The sequence below is a fragment of the Sus scrofa genome, chromosome 14, assembly GCF_054392235.1.
Source record: "Sus scrofa isolate SSC_HxYL_T2T_F1_AM1 chromosome 14, Sscrofa_HxYL_maternal_Yorkshire_Landrace_v2.0, whole genome shotgun sequence".
NCBI classification, from domain to species: domain Eukaryota; kingdom Metazoa; phylum Chordata; class Mammalia; order Artiodactyla; family Suidae; genus Sus; species Sus scrofa.
This window is the reverse complement of record NC_139396.1, coordinates 54279477-54299732: the sequence shown is the minus strand read 5'-3', so window position 1 is coordinate 54299732 and position 20256 is coordinate 54279477. Positions and strand designations below refer to the sequence as shown.

The window sequence follows — 20256 nt, the reverse complement described above, 5'->3', positions numbered from 1 at the left end:
TATTTATTTCCTCTTCCTGATGAGTGCAAATTACTAATGTGTAGTGCTCATCATTGGGACAAGGTGGTATTTCTACATTTCGTGGATTAATGGGAGGGAGAAGGAGCCGGTCAGAAGATTCAGGAGGCATGTAACTCGTGTTAGGACAGCACTGCAGTCTAGCCCATTCATCTCTGGATGAGTATACTTGGAGCTCTTATGAACCACTTTTTTTTTTTTCAGTTCATCATCCCTCCTCCCCACCTCTATCATGCCCCCTGAATCCACCGCAGTTTAATCAGCATAATGAAACACCGGCCAGATAAAGTTCTTCCCGATGATGTACGGCACCCCTGCGTGCTGATGGTGTAGATGGCCAGCTGCGTCCTACCTCATTAAGGCATGACTCCGGCCAGGGACGCCTTACATCTTCTCCACTTCCTGCGGACCTACTAAGCTCTCTTGCTCAGGGAGGTGGACACCTGCCCAGCAGTCACCAGGAGGCTGCCCATTGTGGTGGGCTCCCGGGGGTTTAGCCGGCCAGAAGCGTTACCATGGCTGCGGGCTGAGGCGTCTGTGGCGGGCGGCCGGGGGTGAGCGGGCCAGCTGGGCATCACATCCCCCGCAGTGCAGGCTTCATGCTCCCCACTTTGTGTGTGCGTGCTCTGGCTCTAACCCCACCTGGCCGCCTGCGTGGCAGGGGCCAATGCTGATCTGAGTGACAGAGCAGCATGAGTCACGGCCAGAGCCCTCCTGAGCGCCCCCTAGGCCCACTGTCACAGCCCTTCTCAGCCCAGGCTTCCTTTTAACTCCTTGTGTGCCAGACCGAGCTATGTGCCAGCTTAGGAGCAGCAGTTTGTTTTCAGCTTACAGACTCCAAAGAATCTGGCTGTTTCCAAAGTTCCCCAATGACAACAACAACATCGGAAGCAGCAGGCAGCTTTGGGAAGGAAATGGAGCGGTGAAGGGATGCGGTGCGGGGAGGAGATGAAGCCAGAATAAGGAGGTCTGGCAGCTCCCAGGAAAATGCAAAAAGAACATTCTCAGAGCTTCAGGTGCACCGAGATGTGGCACAAGGTTGAAAATGTAAAATATGCACTTCCAGAAAATTATCAAACACCTCCAAGATTTTAAGAGAATTTGTATCTTCCCCGTTAACTATCAGAATCTACTTGCTTAAACACTTTAAAAATTAGTTGATGGAAAGAAAAATTACCTTGACTGTTTCAGCCCACCTCTCATGTGTACTTCCATTAACACGGGCTCAAATCCAATCAGATTTCAATTACCCAATACCTTTATTTCAGAAGGAAAACAAAAAACAACAACAAAAAAAACAGCCTACTTCTTAGTGGAAATTACTTTTCTTAAGGATAAAAAAGAGGTTTTCCATCCCCAAATAAGGAAACTCAGATACTGAGGAAATATATGGAGAGAACTTTGCAGATGAGATTCATATGGACACACCACGCTTAGGTGCACATACTTGGACTAAGTGGGTTCAAATCCCAGCTCCACCACTTACTAGCACTGTGACCTTGGGAAAGTTCCTTAACCTCTCTGAGCCTCAGTTTCAGGAGATTTGTTTAAAGCTCCCAGCATCCCTTTCAGAGATAATCTCCTCAAAGGGATGCTGGGAGGTTTAAATGAAAAAGCATGTATATACATTGTTTATTAGCATAGTTCTTAGTATAGAGCAAACACTCCCTAAAGACTACCTGCTATTATTAATGCTCACATGAGACAGATGTTTACAGCAGACCCTGTAGGTAGAAGGCTAGTGAGATGCAACAGAATCTGTGGTGAGTATTCTACTTTCCCACACAAGGCACAGACACACTCACGTGGATATTTGTGTTAATCATACCATTTCATTCCTAGCAGAAGTTTAATTCCCTTTCCACTATACACTAATTTATCTTTAGGAGACTGAAATAGAATTCCATGTCTGAGAGAGGAGTGTGATTAATACAGGGGCAGGAGCCACCCTCTGTAAAATAATTACGACTGAGAAATTCCGTACTATAAAATAAGATCCCTCTTTAAAATTCCCTCACGCTGTAGGCTAGCTTGTGTGGTCGAGATTAGAAAAGGGGCCAGGTCATCTTCAATAAGAGGGAGGAGAAGTCAACATGAAATACCCCACCTGGTAATGGGTAGGAGAGTCACTGGACAGATGAAAAGCTGGGAATGCCAGCCTCTAGACAGGTAGTTGGGTACAAAAGAAGGGCTTCTTAGGGCCACACCTGGGCAAGGAAAAGAGCCACAGCCTCAAGTCTAAGAGAAGAAGGGGAACTGGAAATAGGCAACCCACCAGAAAGTGATGGATGCTCATCCTTGCCTCAAGCCCTTTAGGAAGAAAGAAATACGGTAGCTATTAAAACTGTGGCCTCGGAGTTCTCTTGTGGTACAGCAGGTTAAGGATCTGGCATTGATAGTATGGTGGCTTAGGTCACAGCCATGGTGTAGGTTTGATTCCTGGCCCTCAAACCTTCATAAGCCCTAGGCTTGGCAAAAAAAAAAACAAAACAAAAACAAACCAGCTGTAGCTTCAGGGAGTTCCTTGGGGGCTCAGTGGGTTAAGAATCTGGCATTATCACTGCTGTAGCTCTGGTTACAGCTGTGGTATAGGTTTGATCCCTGGCCAAGAGCTTCCCTATGCCACAGATAGAGCCAAAAGAAAGGAAGAAAGAAAGAAAATAAATGAATAACTGTAGCCCAGAGCACAAAAGATTCTTTCTCTCCCTCCCTACCTCTCTCTCTCTCATACATACATACATACACTCCCAGCTAGAAATAAGTTCACAATTTTAAAAAGTAGGAGTTCCCGTCGTGGCACAGTGGTTAACGAATCCGACTAGGAACCATGAGGTTTCAGGTTCGGTCCCTGCCCTTGCTCAGTGGGTTAACGATCCGGTGTTGCTGTGAGCTGTGGTGTAGGTTGCAGACACGGCTCAGATCCCGCATTGCTGTGGCTCTGGCGTAGGCCGGTGGCTACAGCTCCGATTCAACCCCTAGCCTGCGAACCTCCATATGCCGCGGGAGCGGCCCAAGAAATAGCAACAACAACAACAACAAAAGACAAAAAGACAAAAAAAAAAAAAAAAATTACAATTTAAAAAAGTAAAAACCAACAACTACACGTAACAAGGCAAAAGAAACCACCCAAACTACCATGAAAGAACATCAGTAGATACAAGAAGTGGGAGAATGAGCCTCCCCAAAAAAACTGCAGATAGGAGAACAATCTAAAGTGGATGGAGTTCCCATTGTGGCTCAGTGGTAACAAATGCAACTAGAATCTATGAGGACATGGGTTCAAATCCTGTCCTTGCTCAGTGGGTTAAGGATCCAGGATTGCCATGAACTGTGGTGTAGACTGCAGATGTGGCTTGGATCCCGTGTTGCTGTGGCTGTGGAGTAGGCCAGCAGTTACAGCCCCAATTTGTCCCCCAGCATGGAAACTTCCACATGCCCTGAGTGCGGATCTAAAAAACAAAAAAATTAAATAAAATGGACCGTGAGATAAATTTTCACTTATTATCAAGATAAATGAGTAGAAATTCTAATAAAAGAACAAGATATTCTGAAGAAAAGACAAAGCACCGAACTGAAACAAAGTGAAATTTTAAAAATGAAAAGTATGGGAGTTCCCATAGCGGCACAGCGAAACAAATACAACTAGCATCCATGAGGATGTGGGTTTGATCCCTGGCCTCACTCAGTGGGTCGGGAATCCAGTGCTGCCATGAGCTGGGGTATAGGTCGCAGACGAGGCTTAGATCCTGAGTTGCTGTGGCTGTGGCGTAGGCTGGCAACCATAGCTCCAATTTGACCCCTAGCCTGGGAACTTCCATTTGCCGAGGGTGTGGCCCTTAATAAAAAAGCAAAAAATAAAATAAAAATGAAAAGTATGACGGCTGAATTTATAAGTCAAAACTCACTGGAAGAGTTAAATAGATTAGACACATCTGAAGAGAAAACTAGTGAACTAGCAGTTAAGACCAGAGGAAATCACATAGAAGAAAGCTTTACAAGGTGTGATCTGTAGACTGGTAGCATTAGCATAACTAGGGAGTTGGTTAGAAATGCAGACTCTTAGGCTCTACACCATGCTCACGGAATAGCACCTGCATTCTGACAAGATGCCCAGTGTTTGTCAGCATCAGTTGGAGAAGGGCTCATGAAGAATGCAGTACACGCAAAGAGGAGACAAAGGATGAGAATGTCCAATGCACATCTAGTAGGAGTACCAGAAAGAGAAGAGAAAACTAGTTCAAAATCTGGATGCCACATTTTATTTTATTTATTTATTTATTTTTTGCTTTTTAAGGCCACACCTGAGGCATATTGGAAGCTCCTAGGCTAGGGGTTAAATCAGAGCTACAGCTGCCAGCCTACACCACAACCACAGCAACTGAGGATCCGAGCCACGTCTGTGGCCTACACCACAGCTCACGGCAATGCAGGATCCTTAACCCACTGAATGAGACCAGTGATCAAACCTGCGTGCTCATGGACACTAGTCAGATTTGTTTCTGCTGCGCCACAATGGGAACTCACCAGATGCCGCATTTTGAAGGAACTCACTGTATAATCTAAAAACTACCAAATACGTGACCACACCTGTCTTGAGGGATTAATTCTTTTTCTTGTACCATATGGAAAAAGTTTCTCTCTGTCTGACCTTTTTTTTCTTTTTTGTTTTGGCCACTCCCACAGCATGCAGAAGTTCCAGGGACAGGGATCGAACCCAAGTCACAGCAGTGACAATTCCAAATCCTTAGCCATTAGGCCACTAGGGAACTCCAAAAAGTCCCTTTTTTGATCCTCATAAATACACACACTCACACGTTTGCTTTAAAAAGGTATTAGCAGGTCACTGAAATCATAGGATTTGTATCTATGGTGATAAGAGGTACACACTGCACCTAAGAACACAGTATAGGGCCAAGTACATAGTAGGTGCATAATAAACATGTGCTGAATAGACAGATGAGTGATTGACTAGAAAATGGCTCTTGCAAAGAAAGCACCTGGCATGACAGAGGCTACCAAGAAGTTCCTGGATGTTTGAGTTAAATGGAGATTGTTCTGTCTGAAAAATATGTTAATGAGTGCCTATATTAATATTTTCTGATAGAGCGTAATGAAATCACCATCTCACCACCCCCCACATCCCCATTACATTCAATAACAACAAATGAGAAGTCATACATTATGATCTCTTCATTGGTAAAAGCTACTAAAAACAACAACAATAAAAACACCTTTCCCTATACATATTTTAAATAAATGTAGCCTATGCTTGAGGTCACATCAGTGCATATTCTCCTTATGGCAGGGACTACACAAGTATGTTCTGGAGGGCTTTTCTCCTCCGCCCCTTCTAAGATCAATGGCAGAACAAGGCTTTCAGAAACAAAGAACTATTTTAAGAACTGTAGTTAATCTTGCTCCCATAAATTCTCTCCTTGTTTTAATTCTGACATTCATTAGAAGCTTTTTTAGGGGGGAAAATGTATTGCCTTTAAAAATATTCACACAAAAAAGAAAAAAAAAGAAAAACAAGGGAAGGAAAGGCAAATGGATTCGTCCTCTCAGCTCTACTTCTAGCACGCTTCACTGAGTCCCATTTATCCTATTCAAACCTTTAACTTTTCAGCTTGCCAGACAAACATTAATATTAAAAACACCAAAGATTCTAATTTTGGTCTCATGTTTATCATCTGCTTTCCACACTGGAGGAGAAGCTCCAGGAGGCGAAAGACGATGCTGTATCCACCTAACACCTGGAATAGTACCTGTCTGTCCTGATTCAAGGTTTCCTATCTATTTTGTGAAAGGAACAAATGAAGAGCAAGCAGCTGATTTCTTAGACCTAATGGGCTATTTCGTGCCATATACCACTTTAGGAAACTCGGAGTACCCCATTTAGTCATGAAGAATGGGAACATTAAAAACCAAAACAAAAACCTGAATAGAGATGGGGCTCATAAAACTCCTATGACTTTTCATCATCACTATGGAATATGGACACTGAGGCTGAGTAGTGTGTGGCCCAGGGAGAAGGTAAGTAACAGACAACATAGAGTCAGAAAGGGCAAAGGCACATAAATTTTGTGTAATGATATCATGAATCAGGACGGTGCCTGGAACATAGTGGGCATTCAATGATATTAAATTAAAAGGATTTTCAACTTCAATCTATCTACCATGATGTCCCATGCCTTAAAAAAAAAAAAAAAAAAAATACAAAAAAAAGTACTCTAATGATTAGAAGCTATGTTCAAATCTAAAACTACCCCAAAATTAGCTGTCTACCAGTTCCTCAAGATCTGAGGCACCAGTGGGATCCCACTTATCTACATGATGAAGACAGAACAGCAAAATAAGTGAAGAGGAGGCTCTTTGTGTCTTTTAGAGACAAGATGAGGGTGTGAAAAGTGGAGAGTACATCAATAGAGTGATGGCCGTCATGGGGATTCAGTGGGTTTTGTGTGTGTTCCTGTAGGAAAAGCGTCATGGAGGTGATTGACTCTCAAGAGTTAGTTAAAACGTGTCTTTGTGGACTGGAGTGGGCATGAGTGGTCCTTTAGGGAAGCCAGGGAATGGCAGCCCAAGAAAGCTGTGAGTAACGAGGCTGGGAAGCAAACGACACTGAAAACCTGGCTGGACCTTGAAGTGGGGGCATTGACAGAGGATTATTAGAGAGAGTTTTAGAGTGCTGGGCTGGTGTCCGTGCCAGAGACAGATAACGATCGCTTCAACGGTGATGGCTGGAAGAGGTTGATGCTAGAAACCTCTAACAGACAAGTCTATAATAGTTAACATGACAAATTCTATACTAAGAAAGTGATAACAGAAACACAGAGGATGTGGATTAACAGGAGACATGGCAAAAACCTGACAACTGACACAAGAGTAGAGATTTTAGGAATATCAATGACCAACTCTTATGATAAGAACAACTCTGAGAAAAAAAGGTTGTGGTAAAAGAAGAGCAAGATAGCCAATATCAGAGACCTCATGGGAATGAACCAAGAAATAAATTAGGGGATAGGCAAGTAGAGCTAGCTACTAAATACACATAAATAATTCATTCCATGTGAATAGATTATATCCTCCAGAGACTCAAGGAAGTTCCCTACTTTCTCCCCTCCAAGTAGGAAAGGATCGATTGTAACTTGTCCACACAACACACTGTATACAAAATGCAAAAAGAAGACAAATCAGATCCAGTTTTCAATTTACTTAAGTAAATAAAAAAATTATCCATCTTTGCTTCCCAAAAGAGGTCATAAAAAGACTTAAAGGGAATGTCATTTGGCTGGTGATCAATTTTTACAATGGTGTCTTCAAAGTAAATGCATAAGGCAGTTAGCGTTACTGAAGGATGCTTCAATCAATCAATTTCAAGGATGCTGGGACCTGACTGCCAAAAGCTACGGAGATTTCCTCTCTGGTGGCAGATACAAGATCTCCATGGAGTTGTGTGCTCCACCTGAGCCTCACCATTCTCAAAAGCCATGTTCCTACAGGCTGCTTAGTATCAAGTTTTTTGGAAACCACCAGACCAGAAAATAGGAGAAGATCTCAATAGATCTTTTTCCAAAGATGACATACAAATAGCCAAGAGGCACATGAAAAGATGCTCCCCATCACTGATTATTAAAGAAATGCAAATCAAAACTACAGTGAGGTACCACCTCACACCAGTCAGAATGGCCATCACAAAGTCTACAAATAACAAATGCTGGAGAGGATCTGGAGAAAATGGAACCTTCCCTCACTATTGGTGGGAATGCAAAATGGTGTAGCCACTATGGAGAACAGAAGTAGAGGGTTCTGAGGAAACTAAAAACAGAACTACCATATGATCCAGCAATCCCACTCCTGGACATCTATCTGAATAAAACTACAATTCAAAAAGAGATATGCACCCCAATGTTCACAGCAGCACTATTCACAACAGCCAAGACTCAGAGACAACCTAAATGGCTATCGACAAGTGAACAGATAAAGAAGATGTGGTATGTATATACAATGGAATATTACTTGGCCATAAAAAGAACAATGGATGCTCATTACCTCAAAGTGTGGTGATGCTTTCCCAGGCATACACATATGTCAAAACTTAAAGTGGACACTTGAAATGTATGTGCTTATTGCAGATCTATTACTTCTCAAGAAAGCTGCTTCTAACCAACATTTTACCCCCAGTCTTTTCTTCTTTTCTAAGAAGCTTTCACTCAGGCTCCTTCATTCCATGAATGAAAACATCTAGTCTCACCCCTTGACTCACTCCTCACCCAGGAAGAAGGAGTTAGATAATCTGAGTCATCAAAGTGGGACATTCATCTGGCTGTTATACTAGAAGACAGGGTCACCATGCCCTGAAAGCAAGAACTGGCTTCAGCGTTCCCTATGTTACTGTCTACATCCAGACTCAGGAGGCACTCGGCCAGCTGACAGCTCTTGTCCTCCTTATCCATCAAGCCTAATGCGGCAAGGCCCCCCCATCCATGAGAGAAGGCCCACCATTTTCCTTGGGTGAATAAATTCACTGGGGCCCCACGTTAAAAGGTTTTTGAAGAGTTCCCGTCATGGCTCAGCAGTTAGAGAACCCAACTAACATCCATGAAGACATGGGTTCAATCCCTGGCCTTGCTCAGTGGGTTAAGGATCCATTGTTGCCAAGAGCTGTGGTATAGGTTGCAGATGCAGCTCAGATCCAGTGTGGCTGTGGCTGTGGTGTAGGCTGGTAGATGTAGCTCTGATTCGATCCCTAGCCTGGGAACCTCCATATACCACAGGTGTGGCCCTAAAAGACAAAAGACCAAAATTAAATTAATTAATTAATTAATTAACTTAAAAAATGGTTTTTGAGCGCTCCCCCTGCCAAGAGTAAAGTGGCTATTTGGGTCTCTCTGTGGCTATGGGTTCTTTGTGTGTTGTTAGAATTTTTTTTTTTTTTGCCATTTCTTGGGCTGCTCCAGTGGCATATGGAGGTTCCCAGGCTAGGGGTCAAATCGGAGCTGTAGCTGCCAGCCTACGCCAGAGCCACAGCAACGCAGGATCCGAGCCACGTCTGCAACCTACACCACAGCTCACGGCAATGCCGGATCGTTAACCCACTGAGCAAGGGCAGGGACCAAACCCGCAACCTCATGGTTCCCAGTCGGATTCGTTAACCACTGCGCCACGACAGGAACTCCCTGTTGTTAGAATTTTGAAGGACAGGAGCGGCAGGTCTCGGCCCCCAACTTGCCGATGTTGTGGTTCAATGTCATCATTTTCTTTCAATCCCCAGGGACCAGTGGAGTCGGCCACACTTCTTTTCTGAAGTGAAGACGCTGAAATTCACTTCCAAACCCTCGGTCACCTGGACCCCTACTCTTCATCCTTCAGCTCTCCATCTCTTGTGAATCCTGCCATTTGCCTTCTTTAGTTCTACCCAAGCCTTGCCCTCAGAAAATGAGCCTAAGTGCAATCGCCGCCCTTCACAGAACTGACTAGAAAGGCCACTGCTGAATGGAGTCCCAGATGTTTAACCTAATTGCGAATCTTTGGCCAAATCATTTCCATGTTTGCTGGAAAACCTTCCAAACAAGTGAGAATCGAAAGGTTGAGGACTCCAATTCATGGGCTCTCTGACAAACCCCTTCCCTATTTCCCATCTTCTCCCAGGAAAGGCATGAATGTGCTTCACTTAGAAATGATTTTCTGGGGGTTCCCTGGTGGCTTAGTGGGTTAATGATTCAGCATTTCACTGCTGTAGCGCTGGTTACTGTTGTGGTGCAGGTTCAATCCCTGGCCTGGGAACTTTTGCATGCCTCTGATGAGGCCAAAAAAAAAGGAAGGAAAGAAAAGAAAGACAATCTTCTGAAACGGGATTTAGCACTGCACCATTGACTTATGCTGACACACCGCAAGAAGCAGTCAACCAGAGACCTTCAGGACACAAATTAGAGCGGTGTGGCCCACCACAATACAAGGGGTCTCACTGGGGGGAACCCACCCTTGAAATTCCTCAGGGCTCAGTACCAGAAAATTGAGTCTTTTCTGAGCACACCACTCTGGATTTTTTTTTTTTTTTTTTTTCTTCATGGAATTGTAGTTCTTAAAACTGTTCATATTCTCCTTTTGCTTTGGCCAGTAGGAGGCTGAGGATCCTCAATCGTCCCCATCTAGCAATTTAACAGGAACATGTTCATTTTCACCTTTAGACCTGATTATTTCCTGACTCTGATACTCCCTTCACCCAGATTCCTCCATTTATTTGTTTTTATCATTTGAATATTGCAATTATCTCCTACGAAAGCTACCTCAATTTATCTTGGAGTAAAATAGACTATCACATATTTTTAAAGTCTCTGGAGGTGGCTTCTAAATTCAAACTAGAGAGGGAATCCTGTAATCCTAATCCATAAGTATTTAGCTCTTTTTATCCTATTTTCTCCTTCCCATAACTTACTCTTAAAAAACAAACAGGATTTCTTGTGGTGGCTCAGCAGACTAAGAACCTGACTAATATCCATGAGGATGTGGGGTTCGATTCTTGGCCTTGGCTCAGTGGGTTAAGGATCCAGCACTGCCCGTAAGCTGTGGTATAAATCGCAGACATGGCTCAGATCCAGCATTGCTGTGGCTGTGGTATAGGCTGGCAGCTGCAGCTCTGATACAACCCCTAGCCCAGGAACATCCATATACCACAGGTGTGGCTGTAAAAAGAAAAAAACAAACAAACAAACAAAAAACCCAAACAACAACAACGAAAAGGAGCAACCTTCAACAGACACATAAATGTTTACGTGGGTATCTCTTAGACTGTAAGAGCTACTGATGACATGTCTTCATTATTCCTCTTTGAGGTTTCAGCAGGTGATGCCCACATGCTCTTGGTCTAGTCAGTCAAGTTTCTGCCATCACTATACCACCCCTCTGCCCTTCTACCTTCTTCTCCCCTATGCTGATCCCCCAAACACCCCAAGCTCCCCTTCTTCACTTACTCCAGCCCCTATAGTGACTGGATGGGTGTCCAACAAGGAGATACACTTAAAGGCCAACCAATGCTCATGGAGAAGTACATCCACCATCTTCCTCGAACCAGCTAAGAAAATAAAACCTGGCCAGGTACCTGCTCAAATAATAGACAGCCCCAAAAATGCAGACATTAAAAAGGCCCCCAAACCAAAACACACACACAGACACAAATGTGCAAGTTACTAAGATAATGCTTTCTCAAAGCAGAACACCAAAATAAATAAAATATTCATGTCAAAACCATAAGGGGTTTTCTATTGAGTACAGAGAACTGCTCATCAGAAATCAATGTCAGGACAGCCAATTCAAAGCATAAACATGGTGCAGTTGTACAAAGACTTCTTCTTCATTTATTTCAGTGATGCAGGAAACCAGCCCGACAATAAAAACTCCTGAATTCTTGGGAGGCAGTATAATGATGCCATTACCAGCACCGACTATGCTAGTATTTATGTCAGTGTATAGAATATTCTGGAAAGTTATACAAGAAACTGACAAGAACGATTTACTTTAAGGAGAGACACTGGGCATGAGGTGGGAAGGGGACATTTTTCACTGTTTAACCTTCTGTGTTGCTTAAACTTTTTTTTTTTAAACCACAGACTGTACTGACTGCTTTTTCAAATAAATTTGAAAAAGCCAAGTGAACTTGGAGTCAGGCAGGCCCAAGTTAGCCTCCTGCCACCACTGCCACCTACTGTGTCCATGACCTCTGCCAAGTGGCTTCACCTCTTAAGCCTCAGTATCCTCCTCTGTACTGTGAGACCAAATACAGTATCTGCCTCACAGTGGTTTTCAGAGGTGTAAATAAGACAATAATATGCATACTGTGCCTTGCAGAGCCCCAGGCACACAGTAGGTACTCAATAAAGGGCACTGTCATATAATAAACACCTCAAAAGTGTTAGTGAAGGAAATGTAATCCATCCTTAATTAAAAGTAAATACAGTTATATGCATTATCTTATAATAACCTATAATGGAATATCATCTGCAAAAATACTCAGTCACTATGCTGGACACCTGAAACCAATACCACTATAGTATACATCCACTATACTTCAATTTTATTTTATTTTATTTTATTTGTCTTTTTGCCATTCTTGGGCCACTCCTGTGGCATATGGAGGTTCCCAGGCAAGGGGTCGAATCAGCTGTAGCCACCGGCCTACACCACAGCTCACAGCAACATCGGATCCTTAACCCAATGAGCAAGGCCAGGGATTGAACCCACAACCTTGTGGTTCCTAGTCAGATTTGTTAACCACTGAGCCACGACGGGAACTCTCCTACACTTCAATTTTAAAAAGTGAATATGAAGTTCCCGTTGTGGCTCAGTGGTAATGAACCCGACTAGCATCCAGGAGGAAGAGGGTTGGATCCCTGGCCTCGATAAGTTGACTAAGGATCCAGCGTTGCTGTGAGCTACAGTGTAGGTCACAGATATGGCCTGGATCTGTAGTTGCTGGGGCTGGGGTGTAGGTTGGCAGCTGCAGCTCCAATTCGAGCCCTAGCCTGGTAACTTCCCTATGCTGCATATGTGGCCGTAAAAAGTAAAAAAAAAAAAAAAAAAAAAAAAAAAAGTACATATGGGACGGGTTGGTGGGCTGGGTATGGGGGATAGGGGAGAAGTCACATAAAGGCCTTTTTTTTACAACTACCTGTGTGCTCTCAGCAGGTAAGAGATTAACTTGAACTACCCCCCCCTTTTTTTTTTCTTTTTAGGGTCGCACCTGCAACATATGGAGGTTCCCAGGCTGGGGGTAGAATCAGAGCTGTAGCTGCTGGCCTACAACACAGCCACAGCAAGGCCAGATCCTTAACCCACTGAGTGGGGCCGGGAATCAACCCCCCATCCTCATGGACACTGGTGGGGTTCATTACCCCTGAGCTACAATGGGAACTCCTAAATCACCATCTTGAAAGATATGAATGAGCTAAAGTCCATCTGAAAGAAATGCTTACAATTTCTCAAAAGCGGAGCCAGCAATCTAGCATTTCCAGGCAGTTGCATCTCCCCATGGAAGTCCTTAGCCAGAAAGCTGTCTCTCCTGACCCTGAGCCCAGAGGACCAAACAAGGAGGGCCATACAAAGTCAAGCGAGAAACTCTTAGGCTGACAGACCTCATTTTCTCCTCTTACAGGACGTCACAAATGCTACACACAGGCGTCTTCTTCCTAGGGATCTTATTAGAGTGCAGCTTCTGACTCAGGTCTGGGGCGGAGGGTGGGGGGAGCCTGTATCTCTGCATCTCTAACAAGGTCTCAAGTGATGTCGATGATGCTGATGCTGTTGGTCCATGGACCACACCTGACGCAGCAAGGTCCCACCCACCCCAGACCTTGGTTCCACTGCTTGTTAGCAAGGGCAGTCCTGAGGGACTCTGGTTATTCTAATCTCCTCTCTCCTGGCAACAATCTGACCAGTTCTCCTAAAACAAGTTCTCAACTAGGAGCAGCTATGCCTCCCCCTCCCAAGGGACCCTGGGCAAATGTCTAGAGACATTTGGGGTTGTCACAGGGGAAAGAGTGCTACTGGCATCTGTGGGCAAAGGCCAGGGGTGCTGCTAAACATCCTGTAATTCACACAGCAGTCCTCAAGCAAGTAATAAGTCAATCCTAAATGTCAATGGTGCCAAGGCTGAGAAACCACGTAACCTCGAATAAACAAAACATGAATCAGGTCCTCTCAATTCACCTTAGGACTATAAATCATGATTTTGGAAATGGGTCATTGATCCAACAGCACCCTTTCGCAAGCTAGATCTGAGGCAGGGGAGGGGGATAAATCAATGGAAGGAACGGGATGCTGCATATGGAGAAGGGGTCACTGGGTCATGGCCCACCTTCTGTTTAAGATTAAGCATATGTGAGAAAAACTATGGCTACCCAAGGGAAAGGGGGTGGGGAAGGGATAAATTAGGAGTTTGGGATTAGCAGATACACACTATATAAAATAGGTAAACAACAAGTCCTACTGTACAACACAGGGAACTATATTCACTATCCTGTAATAAACTATAACGAAAAAGAATATGTATAACCAAATCACTTTGCTGTACACCAGAAACTAACACGACGCTGTACATTAAGTATACGTCAACCAAAAAAAATTGCTTAGAAGACAACTATAAAAAGATCAAGTATATGTGGTTAAGTGGCCAGTGGCTAACTTACTAAGCATTAAACTTTCTACCATTTTGAGGTATGGCAATTCAAAGAGGACTACAGCTCTACATAAGCAAGGGACCGAGAGCTTAGACTGTAGGTTTTTCCCTGAAGGCAGGGTTGGGTCCAAATTTGCTCATCAAGAGAGCTTCAGCACCTAACACAGCACTTAGCATTTTGTATATACTCAAATATCATGATGAATCTTAAAGACTCAAAACGACCCCCAGGGAATTCCCGTTGTGGCAGAGCGGAAACAAATCCAACTAGTATCCATGAGAATAAGAGTTCGATCCCCGGCCTCACTCAGTGAGTTAAGGATCCAACATTGCCATGAGCTGTGGTGTAGGTCACAGACAAGGCTTGGATCCCACATTGCTGTGGCTGTGGTGTAGGCCGGCAGCTGCAGCTCCAATCTGACCCCAAGCCAGGGAAAATTCCATGTGCCTCAGGTATGGCCCTAGAAAGACAAAAAAAACAAAACAAAAACCTCCAATTCCAAATGTGCTTGAATAGACAAAGAGATGCAGAGATTAAGCAGTGGTTTGCTACTTGTCAGCATCACAGACATTATGGACAACAATTACTTATGCTGAGGTGTGCATGGTATTGTAGAGAGAGCATGAGCTCTAGGAATCACCCAGACCTCAACCCAAATCTAGACTCTCTCTCTCACGTGCTGAAACAAGTTACCTCAGTGCCCTTCTCTGTAGAATGGGTACAATAATCCTTACTCTGAATTGTTTTGAAGTAACATAGAGTAATAAACTTAAATATCTGGTGGTCGGAACAGATATATCCTATGAGACTACGGGACTAGAGCAAAGAGTCACTGAGTCTCGTGGTGCTGATTTCTACACACAATAATGTGTAAAAATTTCACCTGAGGCTAGGAAGCCAAAGAATCCCTTCCCTTTTTTTTAAATTTTATTTTTATTAGAGTATGGTTGATTTACAGTGTTGTGTCAATTTTTGCTGTACAGCATAGTGACCAAGTCTTACGCACACACACACATATATATATCTATGTTCTTTTTCTCATACTATCTTCCATCATGTTCTACCCCAAGAGATTGGATATAGTTCCCTGTGCTATAGGACCTCACTGCTTATCCATTCTGAATTTAACAGTTTGCATCTCATTGCAGCACTATTCACAATAGCCAAGACATGCAAACAACCTAAATGTCCACTGACAGATGAATGGATTAAGAAGATGTGGTAGGAGTTCCTGTTGTGGCGCAGTGGTTAACAAATCCAACTAGGAACCATGAGGTTGCGTGTTCGGTCCCTGCCCTTGCTCAGTGGGTTAACGATCCGGCGTTGCCGTGAGCTGTGGTGTAGGTTGCAGACGCGGCTCGGATCCCGCGTTGCTGTGGCTCTGGCGTAGGCCGGTGGCTACAGCTCCGATTCGACCCCTAGCCTGGGAACCTCCATATGCCGCAGGAGCGGCCCAAGAAACAGCAACAACAACAACAAAGACAAAAAGACCAAAAAAAAAAAAAAAAAGAAGATGTGGTACATATGTACAATGGAATACTACTCAGCCATAAAAAAGGACAAAATAATGTCATTTGCAGCAACTAGAGATTCTCCTGGTAAGTGAAGAAAGGCAGAAAGAGAAAGGCAAATGCCATATGACATCATTTATATGTGGAATCTAAAATATGGCACAAATGCGAGTTTCCATGGTGGTTCAGTGGTTAACGAATCCGACTAGGAACCATAAGGTTTCAGGTTTGACCCGTGGCCTTGCTCAGTGAGTTAAGGATCTGGTGTTGCCATGAGCTGTGGTGTAGGTTGCAGACGTGGTTCGGATCCCCCGTTGCTGTGGCTCTGGCGTAGGCTGGTGGCTACAGTTATGATAGACCCCTAGCCTGGGAACCTCCATATACCACAAGTACAGCCCTAGAAAAGACAAATAAAAATAAAAAAATAAAATATGGCACAAATGATCCTATTTACAAAAGAGAACCCCTTTCCTTTAAACCAAAGGCTAGCATCCCTCAGGTTTATGGAGCAGTCACAGGACTGTGCAACTGTGGATTCACCATCAGGGCCAAATAGTGCACAATGATCAATGACAGAGACCTTTTGGCAGGGGGCTATTTCAGGGCTGAGGGGCATGGGACCACCACTGAGTCACGACCAGATCGAAATGAAATGTACTCTCTGCCAACAAATGCCGAGGACCTGGACACTGAGGATAACTTTGAAAGAACCATGCCTTTCTGAGAAGAGTAAAAGGAAGACGATTCAAGAGGAGATGCCCTGTCATGAGCAAGAGACAAAATTCTCTAGAGCATTAGCCACAGATGTTCTACGAAACAGTTCCTAATGGAGCACTCTCATTATGCATTTCTCACTGTTAAGACATGGCAGTCTTGGATGAGAGGGGCATGCATGCTGGTTCTGGTGACATCCCTGTGCCTTCAGGGTAAGTTGTTTTACAAGATGTGAGTAGAAGGGCATAGCAAACAGTAAAACTGTCCCATTTACAGGACCAGGTTTGTAATGCCAGGAAATGTAGGCCTAATCCCAAAGGCATGAAAGAGGAGGGTGTGGACTAGCTTCAGCTTTCCAGAAGCCCAGATAATCAGGCGGGCAGGGGGTGAGCATGGGGGGTACGATCAGACTCCTGCCCAGTATCTGAAACACCACTAGAATCACATAGTCCAGGGCAGCTAGTACACTTAAGAAGCCCCCTGCTGGGAAGAACCCAACTAGTATCCATGAGGATACAGTCTGATCCCTGGCCTCACTCAGTGGGTTAAAGGATCTGGCATTGCTGTGGCTGTGGTGTAGGCTGGTAGCCGCAGGTCCAATTTGACTCCTAGGCCATGAACTTCCATATGCCATGGGTGCAGCCATAAAAAATAAAAGTAAAAAGAAGCCCCCTACTGAAACTTGGGAAGCAGCCTTGAAATAATGACAGTAAGAAGCAGCTAAAAATTCAAACTTCTTTCTGATCATGTGAGGCTGGTAATCAGGGTGAAAGGTACACGGTGACCCATGAGTGTGGCAGGAACTCAGCAGAGAGCTCTTGATTTGCTGGGAGAATCAACATTCCTGAACCAGGTCAGATTCCTGGGTCGTGGGGTGTTGCTCACAGCAGCTCCCAGGGGCAGGATCCAGGAAGGCACAGATGCTCCATCTGACTTCAGGGGTCAAAGCCAAGGCATGTCCCAGTTTCTCTCCCAATTCTGTCACTTATAAATTTGTTCAGACCCTTCTTAAATTACATGTAGATTCTGCCAGGCCAACCTCTTGAGATAATGAGTTTCAGAAGATTATTACCTGCTGTGTTAAGGAGTATTTCCTTTCATGGGTTACAACAAGAAAAAAGAAGAATGAGGGGTGAAATAGCAGAAAGACTAACAGTGCTTTCATCAAGGGACAATCCTATGCATAGAAAGTGGAAATATTCAATAGCTTGGAACCACAAGGCATTTGAGCAGCAACCATGAACTTGGGAAACCTAATGACTTCAAGTGCTTTGGTTGATGAAAATCACTCAATGTGTATTTATGAAGAACAGGACTGGACAAAGGCATAATTTCTGTTAGCATTACCTAGTTAGAAAATAGCTCAAATAGCATGGAGCCCAGCAATGTTTTCAATCACAGAATCCAGAGTTGATTGCAAATACACAGGGATCAGAGGTTGGTGAAAAAGAGGAAAATCTGCTAGGAGCCACTGAGGTTAACACCATAGCTCCCTATGTAGTCGAGGACACCTTGGAGCCTTGAGGAAAAAGCCCTACTAGTCCTCAGTGGAGATCCCACCCACTGTCTGAGCTACACCAGGGGTCTGGGTCATGATTAGACCCCTCAAAGACAAACATTCTAATTGCAGTGTGGTATCCTGGATTGATTCCTGGAACAGAAAAGGGACCTGAGTGGAGAAACTGGTGAAATCAGAATAAAGTATGAAGTTTAATTAATAGCAATGCACCAATACTCTCCTTATTTTGACAAGTGCGACACTGTTATGTAAGATGCTAACATTCAAGGAAACTGGAAGAAGGATAAATGGGAACTCTCTGTCCTATTTTTGCAACTTTTCTACAAATCTGCTATTATTCCAAAGTAAGATGTTTATGAAAATTAAAAGAAAAAAGAATTTTTTAGGCAAATGTATTTCATGACTCTTCAGAACCTCTCCATTGGGAGTTGGAAAATAAAAAGCATCAAGAGTTTCTGTTAGTTTTAGAATCAGGATTCAGGACAAAAGATATGAAAAGACAAAGACATACAAATGACCAACAGGGGTATGAAAAAGTGCTCAACATCACTAATCATGAAAATGAAAAATCAGAACCACCTCGAGCTATCACCTCACACCTGTTAGGATGGCTATCATCAAAAAGACAAAGTCGTCAGTGTTGGTGAAGATATGGAGAAAAGAGTATCTTTGTCCATGGTTGGTAAGAAGATAAATTGGTCCAGCCACTATGGAAAAGCACAGAGGTTGCTCAAAAAACTAAAAATGGAACTACCATGTGATCTAGGAATCCCTCTTCTGGGTATACACCCGAAGAAAATAAAATCAGTACCTCCAAGAGCCATCTGTGCTCCCACATTCATGGCAGCTTTATCCGCAGTAGCAAAGACATGGAAAAAACCTAAGTTCTGTCAATGGATGAATGGATATTTATACATATGTGATGGAGTATCACTCAGACTTAAAAAAAAAAGAGTAAAAATTCTGCCATTTGCAACAATGTGGAGGAAGCTGGAGGTCATGCTGCTAAGGAAAATAGGATGGGCACGGAAAGAAAAAAATGACATGACCTCACTTACATGTGGAATCTCAAATACAAAGAAGCACAGAATAGAAAATGGTAACCAGGGATGGGGAGATGGGAGGAAATGGGGAGATGCTGCTCAAAGAGGAAAAGTGGGATGATGAGTAAGTCCTAGAGATCTAATGTACAGTATGGTGACTATGCCTAATACTGTATGGAGCACTGAAAATACGTTAAGAGAGTAGATTTCAGGTGCTCTCACGAAAGAAGGAAAGAAAAAACTGTAATTGCAATGTATACATGTAAGGATAACCTGACCCCCTTGCTGTACAGTGGGAAAATAAAAAAAATTAAAAAAAAAAAAGGTAGGAATGAAAGGAAGAGAGGGAGGAAGAAAGCAGGGAGGAAAGAAGGAAGGAGGGAGGAAACTCTGTGAGATGAAGGTGTTAATTAGTTTGTCTATAGTAGTCATTCCCCCATGTGTATCAAATCATCACAGTATACACCTTAAATATATACAATTTTCTTTTCTTTTCTTTTTGCTTTTTTTAGGGCCACACCTGCAGCACATGGAGGTTCCCAGGCTAGGGGTATAAGCAGAGCTGTTGCTGCCGGCCTATGCCGAGCCGCGTCTTCGACCTACACCATAGCTCACCGCAACACCAGATCCTTAACCCACTCAGGGAGGCCAGAGATAGAACCTGCAACTTCATGGTTCCTAGTCGCATTCATTTCCACTGTGCCACAATGGGAACTCCTGTACAACTTTCATTTTAAAAAATAAATTTAAAAAAGGAATCAGGGAGTTCCCGTCGTGGCGCAGTGGTTAACGAATCCGACTAGGAACCATGAGGTTGTGGGTTCGGTCCCTGCCCTTGCTCAGTGGGTTAACGATCCGGCGTTGCCGTGAGCTGTGGTGTAGGTTGCAGACGCGGCTCGGATCCCGCGTTGCTGTGGCTCTGGCGTAGGCCGGTGGCTACAGCTCCGATTCAACCCCTAGCCTGGGAACCTCCATATGCCGCAGGAGCGGCCCAAGAAATAGCAACAACAACAACAAAAAAAAAGACAAAAAAAGACAAAAAAAAAAAAAAGGAATCAGGATTCAGCTAGGTGAGTAGAATTCCCTGCTATGACTTGGGTGTGGGAGGGGAGAAACATGTTAAAAATAAGGAAAAACTAAGTGGATATTTATTAGCATACAGAAAAGTTAAGCAGAGGCGCCGAAGACGCAGCGAGTCAAGGGTGAAGGCAGCAAGTATGAAGATGACCAAGGATGTAGTAACCCATCACAGGGTCATCTCATCCCCAGGATAAACA

At 43.8% G+C, this 20256-nt stretch overlaps 1 protein-coding gene across 35 annotated transcripts in view; it reads right to left on the bottom strand.

The window, feature by feature from the left end:
• Positions 1 to 20256, bottom strand: part of CIT (citron rho-interacting serine/threonine kinase) — a 176147-nt gene that overhangs the window by 110946 nt on the left and 44945 nt on the right. For 8 of the 35 annotated variants that reach the window (XM_084996373.1, XM_084996374.1, XM_021073555.2 and 5 more), the window contains exon 1: positions 371 to 719. The exons of the other annotated variants lie outside the window; for them this stretch is intronic. The gene's annotated coding sequence lies outside the window, so the exon portion shown is untranslated. Of the gene's footprint in view, positions 1 to 370; positions 720 to 20256 lie in introns of those variants that run through there. 35 annotated transcript variants of the gene reach the window in all.